This window comes from Apis cerana, linkage group LG13, assembly GCF_029169275.1.
Source record: "Apis cerana isolate GH-2021 linkage group LG13, AcerK_1.0, whole genome shotgun sequence".
Taxonomy (NCBI): Eukaryota; Metazoa; Arthropoda; class Insecta; order Hymenoptera; family Apidae; genus Apis; species Apis cerana.
In genome coordinates, this window is record NC_083864.1 from 666,391 (window position 1) to 689,575 (window position 23,185).

At 19.3% G+C, this 23,185-nt stretch overlaps 2 protein-coding genes and 1 long non-coding RNA gene across 11 annotated transcripts in view; 1 reads left to right on the top strand and 2 right to left on the bottom strand.

Moving 5' to 3' along the window:
- The window catches only part of LOC133667184 (uncharacterized), a 153,371-nt gene that overhangs the window by 19,635 nt on the left and 110,551 nt on the right, over nucleotides 1-23,185 (bottom strand). The window lies entirely within an intron of this gene.
- LOC107993985 (uncharacterized) lies at nucleotides 952-5,142 on the bottom strand. Its single transcript, XR_001765237.3, has 4 exons — nucleotides 4,416-5,142; nucleotides 3,835-4,257; nucleotides 2,762-2,945; nucleotides 952-2,229 (listed from the first exon to the last, which is right to left on the bottom strand). It is a non-coding gene; the product is annotated as an uncharacterized LOC107993985 (long non-coding RNA).
- The window catches only part of LOC107993986 (farnesyl pyrophosphate synthase-like), a 75,317-nt gene continuing 58,276 nt past the window's right edge, over nucleotides 6,145-23,185 (top strand). The window contains exons 1-5 of one of the 9 annotated variants that reach the window (XM_062084006.1): nucleotides 6,145-6,679; nucleotides 10,563-10,903; nucleotides 11,664-11,861; nucleotides 11,928-12,122; nucleotides 12,194-12,306. The gene's annotated coding sequence lies outside the window, so the exon portion shown is untranslated. The remainder of the gene's footprint in view (nucleotides 6,680-10,562; nucleotides 10,904-11,663; nucleotides 11,862-11,927; nucleotides 12,123-12,193; nucleotides 12,307-23,185) is intronic. The other 8 variants (XM_062084011.1, XM_062084007.1, XM_062084008.1 and 5 more) reach the window with 8 other exon arrangements.

The following is a 23,185-nucleotide window of genomic DNA, read 5'->3' on the forward strand; positions in this document are numbered from 1 at the left end:
TTAACTTGTAAAAACATTATAAAAATGTCTTTTATGAAAGTCGAAATAATTTTTCATATTATTTATTTATCAAATTATTTTCTATTTATTCTGATAATATATATGTAATTTTGATAATACACATTTATTAGAATTAAGAATAAATTATAGAATAAATCATCAAAATTTCAAGAAAATAAAATGTTATTATTTTAATGTTGATGAATAACTTGAAAAATAAATTTGTATTTCATTTAAATAATAATCCAATAAATTTAGTTTTACATACTTTTGTTTTACAAATTGTTCTTGTATTTTTATCTTTCTTTAAGTACTCGCATCTTGAAACTCGAGTATTATTAATTAAAAAATTAAATTATAATAAATTATTACAAATTTTTTTGAATAAATAAAAAATATCTTGTTCTTAAAAAAATACTATTTGTTTTTTAAAAAATACAATTTTTCCATTGAAATTGTTATCTGCTATATTCATATTACTGTTTCTTTGATTGGATTTTATCTTCAAATCTTATTCAGAATTGTACCTATTTCACATTATTTATTTAAAATTTATGACAAAATATTTCTTTTAATTAATTTCTTAAAAGATTTAATAACAAAAAAAATCAAATGTTTTTCTAATTATCGAACAGCTCGCGCAATATAAAAACAAGAACTTGCGTACTCACGGTTAAATTTCATCCAAATTTTTTTAATTTTCATTTAGATATCTTTGAATTATCATTTCATTAACTATATAGGACAAATTTACGATTTATTTAATTTTAATTTACGATTTCTATATAGTTTTCATTTTTAATGCAATGACTAAATCTGAAGACAAATTTCGAACCAAATATCAATTTTCTTCATCGAATTATTATGAGATTAAGATTATTTAAGATTTTAAAAACTTGAGAAAGTTGAGAATATTAAACATTGAAAATATTAAACATAATGAATATATAATTTTTATTTATAGAGCTTTATTAATCCAGAAGTATAAAATCACATTGTAATGTTCTTTACATGTACTTTTTATATATCTTAATAAATAGTATATAAAATAGTAATAGTAAATGAATAGTAATAGATATAAATATGTACATCTATTTTAAAGTTATAAAATATTTTATTATTGAAATTTCAAATATTAATATTAAAATAACGATTTTAATCTTTGAAATTATTTATTTTTTTAAAATCTTAAATTTGCAAATATAAACTAAAAATAGATGTATAAAAAGTCAAGTCTTTTTATTGCATCACGTTTTACTTATGTAATGTATTTTACTCAAGGAAAATCTTAAAGGAATCATCGCAATTGTGTTCTCTGAAAAAAATTAAAATGCAGTTATTAATTAAAATTAAAAAAAAATATTCATTTTATTTAATTTATGACATAAAAAGAAAAAAGATAAAAGAATTCTATACATTCTTCATTAATTGCAAGAAAAATAAATCAAATTTATATATTCTATATCTTTCTTTCTTTTTTCTAAATAATTATTAAAAATAGAAAGATCTTCACTGATCGAATATGTTTTATTTGGTTGAATTGGTTTTTGAATATATTGAAAAATCAATATTTTGAATAAATTTTTTTTTTTTACATATTACATGATTAGTTTTCGAGATATTTGCAAAAAAAATTGTTACTTGTATAGAATTTCTTTTTTATACTTATGATTTATTAATGTAAACACCAGGTAATTTGTAAGACATAATATAATAAGCGAATAATTACTCCCTCATAGATGAATTTAAAATGTTTCAAATCTAATATTAAGTTTGAATATTGCGAATACAAAAATAAAATATAAAACAATCTTTGGACATCTGAAATTATGATAAATAACAAGAATGAATGTAATATTTATTGTAACATAACTTTATATTTAATTATATTTGTAATTGACTAAAGAATATAAGTAAATAAAATAAATTCAAGATGAAAATGTTTAAATGAAATTTTCTTTTTTTCAGAAAACGATTGCAATCCATTCCACACTTTTATTTACAGATTTTTATCAATCCAGAAATATAGAATTATAATCTTCTTTACATATACTTTTTATACATCTTATATAGAATATAAAGAACATCATATTTATATTATTTTTATTTAGTTTTTAAAAATATGACATCATTATTGTCATCTGGACTCCTTTTTTAATTTCTCTTCTGCTTCTATTTTGAACATGACTATATTATACAAATTTTATATTTTTTCTTGAATTTATTTATCTGTAATAAAAAAAATAAATATAATTAATATATTTCATAAGAAAAATTAAACTATTATATACATATGGATCATTTGTTAAATAATAATAATTAATCAACAAATTTTTTGAATTACTATAATTTTAAGAATGTTTGTAACATTATTGCAACATAGTTAATTACTTAATAAGATTTATTCATTCTTTCAAAACTAGAAAATTGAAATATTAGGACCATTTATTTTTGTAATCATAATTATGATAGATATCATCAAGGCTCAACTTCCAATTTAATTTAAAAAAAGATTAAGTTTTTTGAATAAATACACCAAAAATGCAATAAGTAATTTTTGTCGTTTGATTCTAAGTACTTTCAATCTTGAGTGAAATGAATTTTTAAAATATGCTGTATTCTTTTTAAAAAAAAATCTTATTTTTTCTGAAAAAAATATGATTTGTTGATATTAATAATATCTCTCATAGTTGAATAATTAAAATTATAAAAAAATTATTAACTACAGAATTGAGTAAAAAAAAAACGATATTTAACTCACAGCAAAAAAAGATTTTAGAAGATTATATATAAGAATATCATTTTTCAGATAAGAACATATGGATTGCATTGGTGGCAATATCTCTAATAGTATATCAATATTTGTAATAATAAATGTCTTGAATCTTATTTCATGATGAAAATTATTTCATGTAATTCATAATTACCTAAATAATACCTGAAAACTTTTGAATAATAATGAGATAGAATAGAATTTTTATTATTACATCAAATTTTCATGTTCTTATAATAAAATAAATCATAATTTATATATATTTATTACTTTTGTAGAAGATTAAAAAGAAATGTTTAAACAATAAAAAATGATTATTCATATAGTTCAGTTTTTATTTAAATTTTATTTTTTTTAATTAATTTAAATGTCTGTAATTTCATCTTCTCCTAAATCATATTTACTGAAAATAATTTTTGTAATTTGTGAATCTTTTTATTGTTTAAGTATTTAATTAAAAAATTATTGTTTAAGTATTTAATTAACAAATTATTAATATTAAATTAAATAATATTAAACTAAAAAATTATTATTAAACTATTAAAGTATTTATTTAATTGGTTTTTTTTAATTAAAAGTTCGAATAATAAAAAGATTTTTGAATTTGTAAATCATTTTCAGAAAATATGATTTACATTGAATATAATAATTTTCATTTAATTATATAATTATAATAAAAAAAATTAGTATTTAAAAGTTTATTCTCGAGTTTATATCAAAATTTATATTCATAATTTTTAATAATTTAGTATGTTATAGAACATTTTAAACTACTTTTTTCTACATATAATTATCAATCAGTCCCTAGTTTTTGAAATATTTGCAAAAAGTTGCTATTATTATATAAAATTTTGTTTATACAAACTTATTTTTATTTTTTTAATTTTTTCTATAATATAAACTATATTTTTTTAAACTTAAAAAAGAAATAAGATTCTAAAAATTAATCTGAATCGAAGTATGATATATTGGTAAACTGAATCTATTAACATCTATTTCTTTTTATATATTTTTAATTAAATTAATTTTTAATTATTTTAACTTAATTTAGTTATATTTACAATAACTTAATTTATCTTTCGGTTCTATCCTTTTTGACGAATAATCTAATTTAATCTTCTTTTTTTATATCATGCAGTTAAGCTTTATGTATTTCATTAACTCTCTTCTTCTGAATATTTTTTTTTATTTCATTTTTATATATAACATTTTTCTTTATTTCTAAAAGAATTTTGTATCTTCTTCTTCCTCTTATTTATAACAATATTTTCATTTCTGTTTTTATCTATATTACATATTTTTTTTGCTCACTTTCATAATTTTTTTTCTGAAACCATTAATTTTAATTTCCTTATATCCTGTTTCTTATCTTTTATTCATCTTTTATTCTTTTGTTCTTTTCTTTTCTTTTCTTTTTGCTATCCTTTTTTAATGTTTTTTAATGCTTCTATTTCTTTTATATATTTCTCCTTCTGTATTTTTTTCTAAAAAAAAATTATCATTTTTTTTTAATTATAATGTCTTTTTTTTCTATCTTTACTTAACCTCCATATCTTCTTTTATTTTATATATATTTTTTTATTTCCCCCTATTTCTAACATACTTATTTTATCTTTATATTATCTATCATATTTTTTCTTACCTTCTTTTTTTTCTATATCTTATTTTTATCACTTTTTTTTATTTCTATATAACTATTTTTACACTATTCTTATTTTCACATATTTTTGTTAAATTCTTCTTGTTCTTTTTTTGTTTTCTTTTTTTATATTTATGAAAAATCTCATCAGAAATTACCATATTCTATCAATTTTGAGAATGATAGATCGAATCATCTTAGTTAATTTTTACTAAAACTTTCGATTATTGTACTATTTTTTAATCATCTACTATATAGATATGTTTACAGCAACTAAAACTCATTATGAAATTTATAATATACATAATTCTAGTATTTATATACATAAATATTGAAACTATACAAAGATCGTTGATTAAACGCGATTAATTGTTATGATTACACAACTCGATATGATATGTACATCATGCCAATTGAGAAAGTATATTTTGAAAAGATAATTATCGCTTTTTCTGCACGTCTATTATTATTTGGTAATTATTTAGAATAAAGAGATTTTTTATAGTATATAAATTATGAATTTTATAATATATAAATTATAATTTTTGAATATGTTATAGAAATCAACAATTTTTTCCTTTACATATATTATCAAATTTAATTTTTAAGATATTTGCAAAAAAAAAATTGTAGTATATATAGAATTTCTCTTATACATATATGACTATATATATACGTCTATGACTATATATAAACATATGACCGTCACTTATCTTCCAATGTAAACACAGTATGATATACATAGGCAACTTAAAGAGATGAACTAAAAACAGTCTCTCGTGAGTTATGATAGGATTAAAATGTCTCAAATCCAATCCTTAAATATGAGTTTTTCATGAATTTTTCGAAATAGAAATATCCAAATATTCCAACATTGTTCGGCATTGGATTTAAAACATTTTAAATTCATAAGGAAGTAATTTTTTGATTGGTCTATTCGTTATACATTTTGAAGTAACATAACCCGCGATGTTATATGCATTATATATATAATGATATATATAGAAATAATAAATAAATAATAACCGCATATTTATGCAAATGCAACTATAGATATATACGCGAATAAATTCTATTTAATAATAAATTCTATTTAATAGCAATATTTTTTTGCAAATATCTTGAAAAAAAAGACAAGCGATTATAATAAAAAATATATAAAAAATATATATAAAAAATTTTTTTAAAATCTTGTCTTCTATAATTAAAATTTAACTTTATATCCGCCATTAATCTTATTATCTCTCTTATTGTCTCTATTTTTGTTAATATAAACATATTACATAAAATGTATATATTTATATACATTTAAGAAAGATAATATAAATATAGTGTACAAAATTATAATACATATATATTATATATTTAACAAAATAATATAAATATTATTGTTTTTTTTTAAATAAAATTTAGAATTTAGAATTTTTTAAAATAAAGTTTAGAAATAAAAATAGATTAATGAAAAATACAATAATATATGTATGTGTAATAAATATAATAATATATGTATATGTAATAAATATAACAAATATAAAAAAATATATATTAATATTATAAATATAATTTATAGTAATAATAATATTTAATAAATTATAATGATATTTTAATATTTTTTTTTATTTCTTATAGAAGAAAATAACATAACGAGAAAAATTCATTATAAATAATTTGATATTAGTGGAATAAATATCGAAAAATATTTTCAATAATTTCAATGTATTAATAAATTCAAATCTTAGTGTAAAATAATCTTATTAATAAGTGCATAATTTTGATCAAATAATATCCAAATTGTTGCTGATGATTTCAAATAATTCAATTATAAGAAGAATATTTTGAAATATGAGCGATATGGAAATAACGATGATTTAAATTATATAATTATAGAAGTGATAGATTGACATTCGTAAAGTAAATAAATTCTGATTGGTTTATTTCAAAAAATTGAATATTCGAAAATCAACATTTATAAAAATAAACACGCATATTGGTGTTAAAAATTACAAAAAGGTTATGAATCATCACGTGTCAGTAAGGAATGAAAGAGATTTCCTTTGTTCTGTGTTGTTTCGAGCACTTTCAGTTCTGCATGAAAAGTAATAGATGTGCACGTTCTTTGATTTTATTTTTGTTTGTTTCTAATCTAATTTAGTATTTATTTATGATTATATAATTTTTATTTTTTATACTAATTAGTACACAAAACAATATTTTATGAAATTCTAATAAATATATGAATAATGTATAATCTAATCATAGAACAAAAGGTAAGTAAAACAATTTTAATATATATCACATTATATTATAAAGGATATTATTATATATATATATATATATATATATATATATATATATATTAAAAAAAATAATTTTACTTCTTTTTCAAATTAAATATTTTGTAATATTTCTTATAAATATTTTTTATAAAATATTTTTTGACTGTGTGATGTTATATTTGTAATAAATAATTTTTGCATGGCATCATAAATTTTCTTCATATTTTTTTTGTTGTAAAAAAATATAATTTTATGAAATATATGTATATATATTTTTATTAAAATAGTTATTATACTAATATAAAGGATATATATAATTTTTATATCTTTTATAAGTTATTTTATAAAATTATTATATTATATATTTTTGATAAATATAAAGTAATTATAAGATTTTATATTCTATTTTTTATTAAAAAAAATTTAGTATATATATATATATATATCAATGTAATATTTGATTAATTGCAATAATATTTTATCAATATTATTTTAAAATTAATATATAATATGTTTATGAAATAATATGTTTTATTATTATTTTTTTTGTAGTTATAGATTTCATTTAATAAACAGAAACTATACGCATTTCTTTGAAAATTACATATTCAGTATAAAAATATTTATATCTTATAAAAAAAAGAGATAATGTTCTTATGTCATTAAATGCATCTCATTTTTTTTATTCAATTGTGTATATTATTTTTTTGTTAGTTAATTACATAGTAATAGTTATAACATAAATTCATAGAAAATCATATCAAAAATTTATATATAAAGAAAAGAATAAAGTGATCACTGCAATTTAATTTTAAGAAATGGAGAAATAGGAAAATTTAGAAAGATATTCAAAGAGAAAAATAATCAAATGGTCAAATAAAAGTAAATTTGTTATTCATTTATAAAAACAAAAAAAATTATGGTAATTATTATTGCTGTAAAATTAAAAATGCTCTAATGACAGAAATAAAAAACCAATTTTTTGGTTAGTTTTGAATTTAAATTTTATTGTTTTTGCAAAACAAATTGTTAAACAAATTAATATTCTTAATTTCTGCATAATAATTTTTAAAAGAAATATTTAAAATGAAAATGTTAAAAAAGAATTATTAAAAAAACTGGATTTGAATTTATAAAAAACCTCATTTAATAAACAAATCATTTAAATAAAAAAAACTGTTACTTACTGAGAAAAAGAAATTTAATTTAAATAGTTCTGATAAATATTCATTTCATTATCATAAATTTATAAAGAACAAATTTTTTTTGTAAACAATATGGAATAAATCAATAATAATTTAAAATATCATAAGTTCTAATGAAATTGTCAAATTTCATATTATAAGATCACAAAATACAAAAAAATATTTTGAAATATTGAAATTAATAAATGCTAAATGAAAAAATATATCACAATTTTGTATGGACATTATATAAATCAATATCAAATTATATCTTTCAAATTTTAAGTTACAATTTTTTTAAATTTTATTTATTGTATATTTATTCAATCGATGCAACAGCATTGTGTCTTTTTCAATAAAATATGAATTTAATATTTTTATATTCATACTTATAATATAAATATATATATATATATATGTAAATAATAATATAAATAAAAAATCGTTTATTACAAATATATATAGTTTCATTAAATAGGATCTATTTTATTTTCTGCAGAAAAATTAAATATATTAATTTGAAGTTGAATTTAAAATATTGGTGAAAAATTGTTAATGTGTTTTCATATGGTTAATCATATGGCAATATATATCAGGTTATTAATTAGCATTTTTCTTGCAAGTGGTATATTTTAAAAAATAAGAATAAAAATATTTTATCACTTTTTATATGCAAAATATGATGATCAAAAATTTTAAATTGTGAAATAATTAATAATATTATTATAAGATAATGTAACATTTAATTGCTGAATGAATACGAATACAAATTTTTAAGAAAATTGAACTATTTTTAATTAACTGTGTTCGTGTGATGCTATTTTATTATCTTATAAGTCCAAGAAATTTACCATTTTTACGATTGCTTTAGTGTACTAGTGTGTAAATTTTTCTACTATTAATCCATATTTTTTTTAATTCTGTTAGGCGATATTTCGCTTATATGTAATAATATGTAAAAATATTAAAGAGATACATTGTTTTAATTCAGAAAGATAAATATTTTGAAAGAACAAAAAATCATATTTTTCGAGAATTAATCAATACTTTTCTTTTTTTTTTTGGAATTGCATATTTATATCATTACAATGTGATATATGAGATCAATATTCTATCAAATATTCTTTTTTGAGATTTTTTTATTTTGACGAGATTCTCTTTCTATTATATATATTCTTTGTGTATTCTATACATTGATTTAATAATTATAAATTATCACATAAAAAAATTAAAGAATGATTTTATTGTATAATATAAACTAATTCAAGAAATTTTTATATAATTTCTATATTTCTATATATGCAGTTTCTTTACCTTATGTATTCTAATTATATTCTTATTGGAAATTTCAGCATTATATTTTAATTTGATATATATTTAAAATAATTTTTCACTAGTATTGAAAAAAAAATAATAAGAATTGTTGATATGTTTTTTACGGCAATATTTGATTATTTGCGCTTTGAGAAATCGAATTCATATGGCATCAAATTAATAATCTGAATAGTATTCAGATTCAAGTTCGGGATATTCGAATATTCCGATAAAGAACTTTATATTATTAGCGTAAATGTATATACATGTATATATTATATATTGTATTATATATGTAATTATATATCTAATTATGTATGTATATATTCATTTTAAGTATATTCATGTAATTATTTAGAAATATTTAGATATATTGAGTAGAGAATATTTAGAAATATTGAGTAGAAATATAAAAAAAGATGAAAATTGTATCATTATGAATCAATTATTGAATCTTGAGATAACAAGTAAGAGAGATGAAAAGTCAAGAGTAAAAATCACATTTTGGAATTTTTTATTACGTATTCTTAAAGATTGAAAACTTTCCAATTAAATTATTACATTCGTATATTATTTGTAACATTATTTATATGTATTTTCCACTTTCCAGTTGAATTGTTACTTATTACTTTCAAAGTACATAAATTTGCATGAGCAATTTACGATAAGATTTATTATGCTTGTTTCTAGTTTTTTGAGTTTTTTTGAATAATTTTTTGATAAATATAATGCACAAATTCATAATTTTATTATTATGAGAAAGAATTTTATAATCACGCTTATGATCATTAAATATCATCAAGCATGCTTATGATATAATTTTTGTATTTGTTTTATTCGCTAATTAAATATTGTTTTCATTTACATAATCAGATATTCTAATATGAATTGAAATTGTTTGATTAATATCGTTACGTTAGCAGATTTTTCTGCGTTCCAAAAAAATTTCTATGTAATATTTCCATTGTTGCTATTTTCATTTTCTATTGTTTCTTAGACATCTCTATCAACAAATCTAATTTTTTTCAAAATTTCTTCTTCTTTTCTTTTATGTTATTTCTTTTTACTACATTTCTATATATTGCGCTTCATAACTATTAAAAAAATGTTATTTCTATATATAGTACAATTAAATTTTGATGGAATGAATTTATTACAATTTATTATATAAAATGAATCCAATTTTTATTATTTTCTCTCACAAAAGATATTAAATTATTTTTTAGAATACTAAATGATATATTATATTCTAATATTTTTAGCCATTTATTTATTTCGATAGAATTTAATGATAAACACAAACAATTATTGATATAGAATGTATCTCATTCCATTAAAATTCCATTTCATGAAAAATATTTTATATTTATACGAAGATTTCTCCAGTATGAACAATTACTCTCAAGATCGTCCAATTTAAATTTTTTTTCATCAGAAAAAATAAACTAAAAAAAATGCATTAATATGTATAATCATCAAAAATTTGAAATCTGATATCTATGAATATTTGTATGTTCAAATTGTCATGCTTTATGAAAGTGTTTTTAAATTTCATCTTTTAATATTAAATAACGATTGATAATTCGATATATTATCGAATGAGAAATATTGAATTGAAACTCTTAACTTGAGAGACAAAAGATATTATTATCCTGCGGAGCAAATTCGATTGTTTATTCAAAAATCGAGATTCTGTTTGGAAACCGATTTATTCGAGGTAAGAATTCGACAAATGAGATTCTACTATACATAACAGAAATAAATAGACCATTTTAATTGCATTTTCAATCATTGAATTTTTCTATAAAAAATAATTTGTTAGAATTATATTCAATTTTATCAGAATATATAAATTATATATATATAATTTTCACAAATGTTATCATATTTATTTTGTTTTCAGATGATTCCAATTAAAATTACTTTATGATTAATTTACAGCAATATTATTCCGTCTTTCCTCTATTTTTTTTTTTTACATATTTATGATTGCGTATTTTTTTAAATCATTTTTTTATTAGTTTGTTTATTTGTTTGTTGAAGTGTCATTTTCAATTGTTTATTTTATTACTTATTTGTTTAAGTATTTATTTAAGTATTTATTATTTATTTGTTAAGAATATAAAGAATGTAGAATAAAGAATATAGATATTATTATCTATATTATAGATAATATAGAATGTAGATATTATATCTCGTAAAGTGTTTTTATTTGGACTCAAATTAATTTAATCAAATTTGAATCACATATATACGAGAATAATCGTAACAATTTTAATATTTCATCAATTTTATAAATTCTTTCTATATTTTTATTTTTATCTAATAATTCAATTAATTTGAACAAAAATATAATTTCACACTTCTTTTGAATATGAAATATTTTTTTATTAATCACACAATCATATTTTTTTTTGTAAAATATTTAGTAGTTTATTTAAATTATTTTGTTGACATAATATTCTCGTAATTTATAGATAATGACAAAATTAACAAAATTGAAGGTAATCATCACATCTAAAGAAGTAATATATAGTTTGTGCAGTTTTGTACACATCTCATAATAACAACAGCAAGGACAATAGTGTTTTCATTGTAATCATCCATAGCAACGCTGCTTAAGATCTACTATTCCAGAAGCTTTGACACGAGAATTTTATGAAAAAAATAATATGGTGAATCGAAATATATCTTGATTTCGGAAGAACATTTTCATCATTATTAATAGAAATTTGTTTCAGCAAACTCATGTTAAAGAAAAGGATTACAACGGAAAGATTCTCTATATTGAACGTTAGTGCCATCTAAAGATTGAATAAATAACAAGATATTGCTATTTCGCAAGACCTATAATATATATCAAAAGTAAGCCAGATTTTGACCTTAGCTTTGACGTAAGCTTAAATTTTGACCTAGGTTAGGCCAGATGATATGTTGTAAGTTATATATTTGATGTCACAAATAATCATATTATCAATGATACATAATATTTCTGTCCAAAATATAGAATATATTCCAACAAATATTGAATCTTCTTCTTCGACAAATAATACAATGATGATGTACAAAAAGTTAGATTCAAATTGAGAAGGAAAAACTGTCGCAAGCCACAATATAAACGTAAGTAAGAAATTTTTAATTTGCTCGTGATCGATCGCCTCACTACATATGATTAGATTCCATAATTAATCGATCACATTAGCAATCAATATGTTAATAGTTTTTTTTATAATTTGACGTGATATATGGTAATAAAATTAATTTTAATTTTTCATATAATTTTCATTATGAATCAATTAATGCAGATCTTTATTTTCTATAAAAACATATTAAATTATTTATATCGAAAATCTTTAGTTTAGAAGATATTTTAACTTTGTAAATTTGTAATTTAAAAAGTTATTATATGAAGATTAAGGAGTATGTGAAGTGATATTCCATTATTCATGTTCTTTTTATTTTTCATATGATAAATTTATTTGGTCATTTATAATTTAATTTAATTTTTCATTGGTCCAGAGAATATTCTTAATACTGAGGGTTTCTCTTAATTATTTTTTAGTTATCTTTTCTATAATTAATATAATATGGCATGGCAAATTATACATGAAATTTTATCTATATTTCACCTAATTTCTTTAGAATAATCATTTTTTCCATGCGATCATTAGATTTATTGCTATGTTCTGTAAAGTATTGTATTTCTTTCACACATACATAGAATAGGATTTTATTTCTTTATTATTTATTTCTTTATTAATAGGTAGCATTATGTCTGAAGTTCCATATAAATCTATTGTTTGATTACTGAAGTATATAAAGATTTACAAAAAGTTAATCTATATTTTCCTTTTTTTCTCAGATCATAACAATTGTACATATCAGGACTGTCTAGATTAATATTTTTCTCATTTAAAACTCATAAAAATATACATACAAATTTTTATGTAGAAATACATTACATATTTTGGAAAATAATATAATAATAAGTGATTAATGATAATTTTAACTATTTTTATTTTATCAAATTAAAATAGATATAAATTTTATTTTTAAAATTATAGTATAAAAATTAATATTTTTAATCAGATCAGATTTTATAAACTACAAGTAACTATTATAAATGATTCAAAGAGATTTTTGTGAATCAAAATGACTGGAATTTTTTCTTTTTTTAAAATATACAGTTAATTATATATAGTTAAAAGATTTAAATTTGATTAAAATAAGATTAAATGATTAAAAGATTAAAAGATTAAAATAAAAATAATCAAAAGTCAATTGTATAAAGGATATATAAAAAGATATAATAAATAATGGATTTCAATAAAGTCTGATTGAAATCTTAAATATTTTTTTTTATTGCAAAGAATTGTAAGAAATATTTTTTATTATTATGTTTTATGATTATGTTTTATGATTAACATATGTATTATGTTTATGATTAACATGTATTATGTATTATGTATTATGTTTTATGATTAACATAATAATAATAATCATAATTAGAAATAATAATAATGTAATTGGAATGTAATGAAAAAATCTTATAATTATTGTTTATTGTTCATTTGTTATTAATTGAAAAAAGGCATATGATATACTATCAATTAGTTTTTAAAATATTTTTCTATGTATATAAATTATTTCTTTCGACTAGAAAATTCATAAAAAATTATTTATTTTTATTTGTAATTTCAAAATTACTTCCTTTTACTTATAATCTTAGAAAAAGAGATTATTTTTGCTTTAATATTTATGATATTATAAAAGAGAAAAACATTAGAAATAAACCTAGTTTCGTATACAAATTTTTTGCCACTTAATTTTTCATGTTTTCTTTCAAAAATAAAATCTTAAAAAATGTTTATTAATATTCTATACAAGTCATATTCTGTGAAACAATAATGTATAAAAAAATATTCATGCAATATATTCACTATATGTATTTACTTGAAAAATTATTGCGTTAATTGTGAATGTGCAAAAGTTTCTAGCTATTTCCATTATAAATTTATACATATACTAAAATACGATAACATTCGAATTAATCTACGTAAATAACTATTATTTAATATTGCAATTAGAGTAAAGTTATTTCGAAACATATCAGTTTATATGAATATATATCAGTATATTGAAGTTTATAAAATTTGTAGGTATAGATAATAATTGAAAAATTTTACCTTTGTAATTGTTTTTACAATTGAAATATTGTATTTATAATAAATGATATTATTTATTTATATAATTTAATTTATATAAATATAGACATTATAGGATAATAATTGTAAAAAATTTGGCCTAAAACTAGTTTAAGTCTTAATGGAAACAAGTCATAAAAATATTATTCGTCTTTATTATTCATATAAATTTTGTTCAAAAAAATATTGTTCATAAAAATTTTGTTCATAAAAAATTCTATTATATTTTTGTTATATATGAATGATATCTTATAACTATTCAAGATAAGCTAAAACTAGGTATAGTTTTAAGCTTAACAAAAAATCATAAAAATGTTTAGAGATTTGTTCTAGTTATTCGTTTATATAAAATTTATATAAAACATTCTTTAATTTATAAATGTAATACAGTTTAATAAAAGCGAGTGAATTAAGCAAAATACAATATTCGTATTGTTAAAATATTTGTTCTATTATTAATGAAGTTCAAGATTTAACATTAGTGATATTAAAGAATAATAGATTAAAAGAAAATGCAATAGCCAAGTTCTCATATATTTTCTACATTAAGATTTTAAGTTATTATAAATGTGAAAAATAAATAATAGCGTATTTAAGAACATCAATAGAAAGTTTATTTCGCTTATACTAAGATTCAAGATTTATAAATTTATAAATTAAATTATATAAATTTTGAATTAAATAAGTCTTCGATATAAAACAATTTTAAATCATCATGTAAAAAAAAATCATTGTGATATATTGTTTATAAAATTTTTAAGAAGTTTAGGATAAGAATGTTAAGATCTTAAATTACATAACATCCGAATTTGAAAAATTTTATATGGAATATAGTTATAGATAAAATTATATAATTAAACAAATTATTCTTTAAGAAATTTCTTAACTTTCTTAATTTTCTTAACTATAAGTATGGAATGATAAAATCGAAAGTTTTCTTAAAATCAGTATTATTTTCACTTATATTTTCTCTTTCAATGAACAGTTAATGATGGTATAAATCAAATTTATTATTAGTAAATCAACCTGATATAAAATTGTATTGGCTTTTTACTACGAAATTCTTATGAAGAAAAATATCTATAAATTGAACTCTTTGAAACTTGAAGTCAAATATTCTACAAACTAATATAATAAATTGTTTATTATTAATAAGGAAGATATCAGATCCCACGAAAAATTCCAAAAAAAAAGTTTATTTTGTTAGTGAAAGAAAACGAAGTTTGATTACACAGTATTTTTAATAAATAAAGCAAATTCTATTATATTCCATTGTGTAATAAAATAAAATAAAATCACATTTCTTTTTTATAAAATCGTAAAATTATATAGAATCAAAGCACAAAACGTATACACTATGTCTTCAAGAGAAATTTTGATTCTCGATTTATTGTTGTTCTGTTAAAAATGATTACTTTATTTATATTTTGTGTAATATAAATATAATATAATGAAAATATGATTGCAAAGATGGTTTATTTTTGATGTAGCATTTCATATTATTATACAAGTTTATAAAATGAGAAAAAGATAAAATTATCCGCAAGAAATAATAAAATACAATATATTATTTAATTAATAGAAAATAATTGATCCAGTTATTATTTAAAATGTTTATACATAGACCAATATTAACGCTAAATTTAAAGATTTGTTTTCAAAAATTCACTATTGTTAATGTGTATGTTTGTGTAATTATTAAATAATTACATAATTATATAATTCATGTGTAAGTTTGAAAATTTAAAATTATTTATTAATAGAAGATTTCAAAAAATGGAATATCAATTCTATTTTATTTAATGTAATTCAGCTGTTAATAATGAGATAACTTATATTCAAATATAAATTAGATGAAAAGAAGTTAATTTGGATAAAATATACATTTGTTTCGTCTATTTAACAGATTTCTTGGATTTTAGTTTAATGGAAATTAAGAAGAATAAAATGATTTACAATAAAGTAAAGTTTAAATACTAATAAAAAATCTTTACAAGTTCGTCAACAAGTAAAATTTGAATGAATAAGAAGATGAAAAAATTGCGTTGGATGATAGAAGTATTCGAAACTGATGGATGATAGAAATGATCTGAAGGAACAAGATAGTCAAAAAGTGGAGATTGATAAGCATAAAAAATACAAGATTTAACATTCCATCATACATTGATAAAGTGATTGAAAAAAACAATATTTAATAATAATATTTAATAATTATGAACAATATTTTGCAGAAATAAACAAGAAAAAGATATGAATATATATACATATAAATGAGATTATCAAAAGAATCATAAACCAAAAAATTATAATCGTTATTAAGAATAAAGTCAATGCTAAGAAAAATAGTAACTTTTAAAATTTTGATTTAAAAGTAATTTTTAGAAATCTTAGAAATCTAGATCAATATCAATGTTGTATCAAGATTTCAGGAAAATAAATATATTTTGATATCACTAGCTATTTATATATTATATCTAATTATGTAAACATCATAATTGAAACCTAGAGATTTTCAACTAGGGGTCTTCTTGCAAATAGAAAATCAAAATAATCTGATTTTTCTTCTTTTGCAATCTTGATGATATCTTTTTCAAAAAAATTCTTCCAATGCAAATTTCATTAATTGGAAGTATATTATTCATATGCTTTATTTTCGACTTTTTCGTTGAGCATCGAGATTTTCTTTTCCTATGCTTCAAATTTCTTAGACAAGATATTTTTCAATCCTTGTCTGAAATCGAAATTTATTAAAAAGCTCATATGAATTCATTGCTGAAATAATATAGATGTACTTGATGTACAAAGCTAGCAATGTATGCAATTTTATAAATGGCACAAATGACATTTTAGTCGTTTTGGATCGCAATTCTTTCAATTCAATTGGAAAAGAATTAAAATTGAAATATTCAGAAAGATAAATTTGAGAAACGTTCAAATAATAGCAGCATACGAAAATCAAAATAACATGTTTATAAATTGAAATATGTTTTCTACGATAGTTATATACGATTGTTATATAATAAAAAAATATCATAAGAAAGTATGGAAATTGATCCAGAAAATGGATCAGCATCAAAAAGAAACGAAAAGATCGAGTTGTAACATATAAAGAAGCTAACTATATTGTAAAATATAGCAAGAAGATATTAATGTTAATTACCTTATAGTATCGAGAAAGTATATAATTTTAAACTTTTTGACCAAATAAAGATAAGATTGATTTTTCTTTAATTGATAAGAAGAATAAAATAAAATGACAAATCCATATAAATATTGGATAGCTAAAAACTGAAAATTTTCTTTTTTTTTCTTATAAATTTAATCTTATAAATTAATCTTTTTGAAGTCAACGAAAAATGTTAAGTTCAACATGCACTTCATATCAGAAATAATCACCATCAATCACTGACAATAAAATACAACGAAGAATTTTGATTCGAAGAGTTTTTTCCTCTAAAGGAGCCTATTTGTAAAAATCAAGAGAATGGTGAATAAGAAAAATGCTACGAAATTAGATATTTCAATATGATAATGATTATAAATATGCATCAAAATGAAAGATCACTGTCAAATAAAATAAAAGTTCTCAATTATTTTTTTCAATTAGAGAAAGTTAATTAAATAAGAACTTGATTTTATATGAACATTCATGAAGAAAAAGCGATAAATTGAAAGACGTGAGAATAAAAAAAAATTATTTTCCAAAGCGTCGAAAGAATAGAATTTCGCATAATTATATCATATTAGTTTATTATGTTAATCGAATCCATCATTATCGTACCATCATTGCAATAAAAAATATACAAAAAATAGATTCAATATTGAATATATTAATATAATTTTTAAGAAATTATAATTATTAATATTACTTTCATTGTAAAATAAATCCAGAAATTTTTGCACATGTTTAATAATTTTTAAAATATAATAATACATTGAATGTGATTATGAATATGAATGAATATGAATGAATATTAATATGATTGAATATAATAACAGTTCGTTTATTTTTGTTATTCTCTGTTATTTTTCGCTATTCTCTGTTTTTAGAAGAAAATGTAGAAATTTTTAGATTTCAATGTTTTTATGTTACTAAAATGTAGAAACAAAAAAATCGAAGCAATTTTGTGGAAGTAATTATTAACAATGTATAAATAATTATTCATAGTATTCAATAAATTAATTAGTTATTATTCGTATAGAAGGAATAAATTGAATTTATTTGTTATTAAAAATGAATACTATAAAATTTTGATACAAAAAATTTTGATATAAAAAAGATGAATTGTAAAACTTTTCTAAACTTTTTTAAATGAACGATAAATAATACGATAAAATGGCGATTCGATTTTTTTTATAATGATCGCAAAATTTTTTTGTTAATTATATATATATTTAATTATATATATAATTTTTTCTTTAGAATCATAGTTGTTTTTTATCAGTAATTCAATTTTAAAATCATCAGAGGTCATTTTTAACTTATTCGACATTATTATATCTTTAATTATGTAATTATTATTATATCTGAATCTATAATATTGTTGATATATATATATATATATTGTAGATATATTATTGAATTTTTCTATTTTTAAGTTATTCGACATTATTATATCTTTAATTATGTAATTATTATTATATCTGAATCTATAATATTGTTGATATATATATATATATATATATATATATATTGTAGATATATTATTGAATTTTTCTATCTCACAATTATAAATACAATTTATGACATAATAATTTATATTATATTTTTAAAAACATTATATTTTTAACATATGATACTTTTTAATCTATGACACTTTTGTGTGTACAAAATTATAAAAATACAAAGATAAATTTAAAAATAAAGATTATAAACAAAGATACTATACAAACCAAATGCATAATAAAATCTAGACATCGAATTTGATACATATCTATACATATCTTTGAATTTAATTTTTTTTTTTGCTGAATTGTTCATATAAACAGATAGAAAAATATTTTCTATCTGTTTATATAAAACTCAAACCAAAAGAGATAACAATATGCAATGATTTTATACAAACAGATAGGAATAGATTTTTTTTATATACTTTATATAAACGAATAGAAAAAGATTTTTTCTATCTGTTTATATATTTGTATATTATTATTATCTCTTTTAGTTTGAGTTTTTAGTATATAGTTTGTCGCTCTTTGTTTCTTTATTTATATATTTGTTTTATAAGCTACAAATGATACTTTGCAAATGGTAACTTTAATCCGGTTAAAGTTTGATATAGATTTGCTGAATAAGAATATGCTGAATATCTGTTATATTAATATCATATTATACCATATTAACGATATTTAACGAATATTTAATAATAAAAATAGTGATAGCATTTTCGAAAAATGCAATATATTTTGTCTTTAATATTTGAAAAAATTTATTATTTCTTTATTTAAAATGTACGTTTATGGTCTACTAGTCTTTGTCTATTTTTCTTATCTACTGAATGTTTTTTATTACTCAACAATAAATTAAATTTATTGGACCATAATTAAAAGATATCTTGTCAATATAAACAAAAATCTTTTTAGAAAATTTTTAATTTATTCTTTTATTATTCGTTAATAAAAATGCAAACTATTAAAAATCTTGATGAAAAAATAAGAAATAGTTAATGGATGAAAATTTTTTCGATAAAAAATTATACTAGTATTAATATTTAAAATTTTTGTTAATTTTCGCTATTAATGAGCTCAAATTTATTTTGCATATAATAAATTTTACATATATAAATTTTATTTCTTATGTTGTATTATTATTTTTACGAAAAATTTTTGTATACTGTATGTGCATTAGATAATTTGATTATATATTAATCAAATAATAGTAATCGATTTTCTTTTACTTCGAAAAACTTATTATGAGCAATTTATCATTACTCATTGATGAATTATATATAGAATATAGTTTGTTGAAAGTGATAATACCTTCTAAATATTTAAAAATAACAAACATATTTACAAATTTTCTCTTTGTTGCCAGATGATAATATATCTTGTCACACTTTCAAACTTATATAATAAATTTTTTAAAGTATATCTTAGAAAAATTCTGAAAATTTTCATGTTAAATGTGCATTTATAATTATAATGTCATTTCACGTGTTATTTTTGGGAATATTTGATTTGTCATACATTGACGCTAAATTGCCAATTGGAATATCAATAGTAACAAAAGATGAAAAAAGTGATTCATAGTGAAACTTGCGGAATCTCGTATATTTTCTCACTTCTGATTTTTAATCAACCAAGAGCTTATATAAAGGAATTATATTATCTTAATTTTCAGAAGAATTGTCAAACAAATAAAATATACTAATTTGTTTTCTGTGAATTTCCACATGAGAGAAATATATATTATATATTCGCCGTTATATTCATATATTTCTGTCATTTCTACATTAGACAAAAACCAAACATTCAATTAAATGACGTGTTTCTATCTAATATAATGACGAAGATATAATATAGTGAAGTCACATGACAATGTAACTATTCGGCCAGATTGTTTATATAAAAGGCCACGATATATAAAATATATAAAATATGAATATAGTATTTACAAAATAGAAATTTATATTTTGAAATTTATAAAATGCATGGAGAATATGTGAATATATAACAATCTTTTTTCTTGAAGACGTCTTTGAAAATGGCAAATAGATACTTTGTCGCATTTTCAAATCTTTTTTCTTTAAGAGGATTTTTTATTTTAGAGAAAAAGCAAAAATCACAAAATGCTGAATCAAATTAAAGTTTAAAAATGCTATGTTTTATTAAAAATTGTTAGACAATTTGCGACAAATTTTTTTTCGCACATCATAATCTTCTCAACATTATTTCCAAATCATATTCTTAAAATTTAGGAGCATATAATGAATAATGTTTTTATAATAAAAAAAAACTGTAAATATTTCCTTTACGTTATTTCGATAGACGTGCTTTTTTAAATCGCGATTCATTGTGCATTTTCTATACCAAAGATTCACGTTTCATTACAAGTAATAATCTTTTTCGTTATTTCAGGATTATTGTTTACAACTTCCAAGTTGTACAATCTCTACTTGATAATCTTTCGTTAAAATAAAATTAAAATAAAATAAAGTTAAAATAAAAATTTTGCAACCATGTAATTCATCTCTAAATCATGAGTTAAAATTTCAAACGCAATAGTTTTGAAATAGTTCGATATTTTTTTAAATTCGATCAAATTTGATGACTTTCCATCATAATACGATCATTTCTACTTACATTTTTACATTTCACTTATAAAATTCATGTATTTTAGGAATCATACGAATTGTTTCAAGCCTAGTTTTTGACAATTAAAATTAATGTAAATCTTTTGCTCAACACATTCATAAAACGTGATGTTCATAAAAAGTTGATGTTTAAGAAACTATGTATGATTTTCGAATCCATTTTTAATATAAATATAAAGATATAAATGTTAGATACATCTATATATAAAATTAAAATTAAATCGATAATATTTATAAAAACTATGAAATATTCATAGCAATAATTTACTTAAAACAAATCATAAAAATATTCGAACAACATTGATTATATATTTTATTTTATATTAATATTTAGATCTTCTTTAATTCTGTTCAGCATGCTGTGTTTTTTCAGTTATTTTAGATTCTGCAGAATTCTTTTATTCTTTTATTCTTATATTTCTTTTATTTATATTAGTGCATTTTTCAAAGTTATATCATAATTTTTTGATCGTTTACTTATAATTCCCTAACAAATTTGATAGAGTTAAGATGCAGGACTTTATGGGATATGATATAATCAAATCATTTTTTTCATAATTTCGACCGTATGCTTGGGGTCATTATCTTGCTGGAAATAAAAATTGTTTAATAACTCTAATTTTTTAATGTTATTTTCTAAAATATTTAAATATTTTCATTTTGGCTGATTTTATACATGGAGAAGATTTCTTCAATATTAACTTAAAGCATTAATAAAATTAATCAAATTCACAGATATACGTTTTGTGCAAAGGTTATAGATGATGGCGAGTAATTTTAATTATTCCAAATTATGTTGAGCGTGTTTTTTTCGAAATAATATCACGTTATCGATTTTTACAGTTTTCCTTCTTCAAGAATAAGAAATAATATTTCTTATTTGAATATATTTCTTCTCAACCATGATTGAAAAGCCTTCCCAAATAAAATTTCAATGCTACGGTCTTGTGAAGTTTTCAGCGATAGATATTAAAGTGTTCTCAAGCCAAATAATTAATACTTTCTTATCAATTATTAATGTATATCATATCCCACAGCAATAGACCGAACTGATTCTATAATATTTTGATAGATTTTTCTTTCAAGCATATCATGTCAGGAATTCTATAAACCTTCTTAAAATGATCTTCGAGTACACATTCTATTTATATAGAGACAACTGATGGTGCTTTTCCTATCGTTAGAAAAATTGAATATTCAAAAATAGTATTAAAACAATCCTGGAAAATGATTAGATACAAAGGATTATTATTTTATATTTTGACTCAATAGTTCTCTTGGAATTCGATCGAAATAGAAATTGTTCTCTTATGGATCTTGTAAATGTAAGCGTGTCGTCCATGAACGTGTTCGATGCGCAGTTGCGTTATATAGTCTGTCTGATCAAATTTGTGTTATGGCCATACACATCTCGATCCATAAGACATGGCAAATATCTCAACCATCATTCTCGAGGCGCTTGAGTACTCATTTCCATTTAGG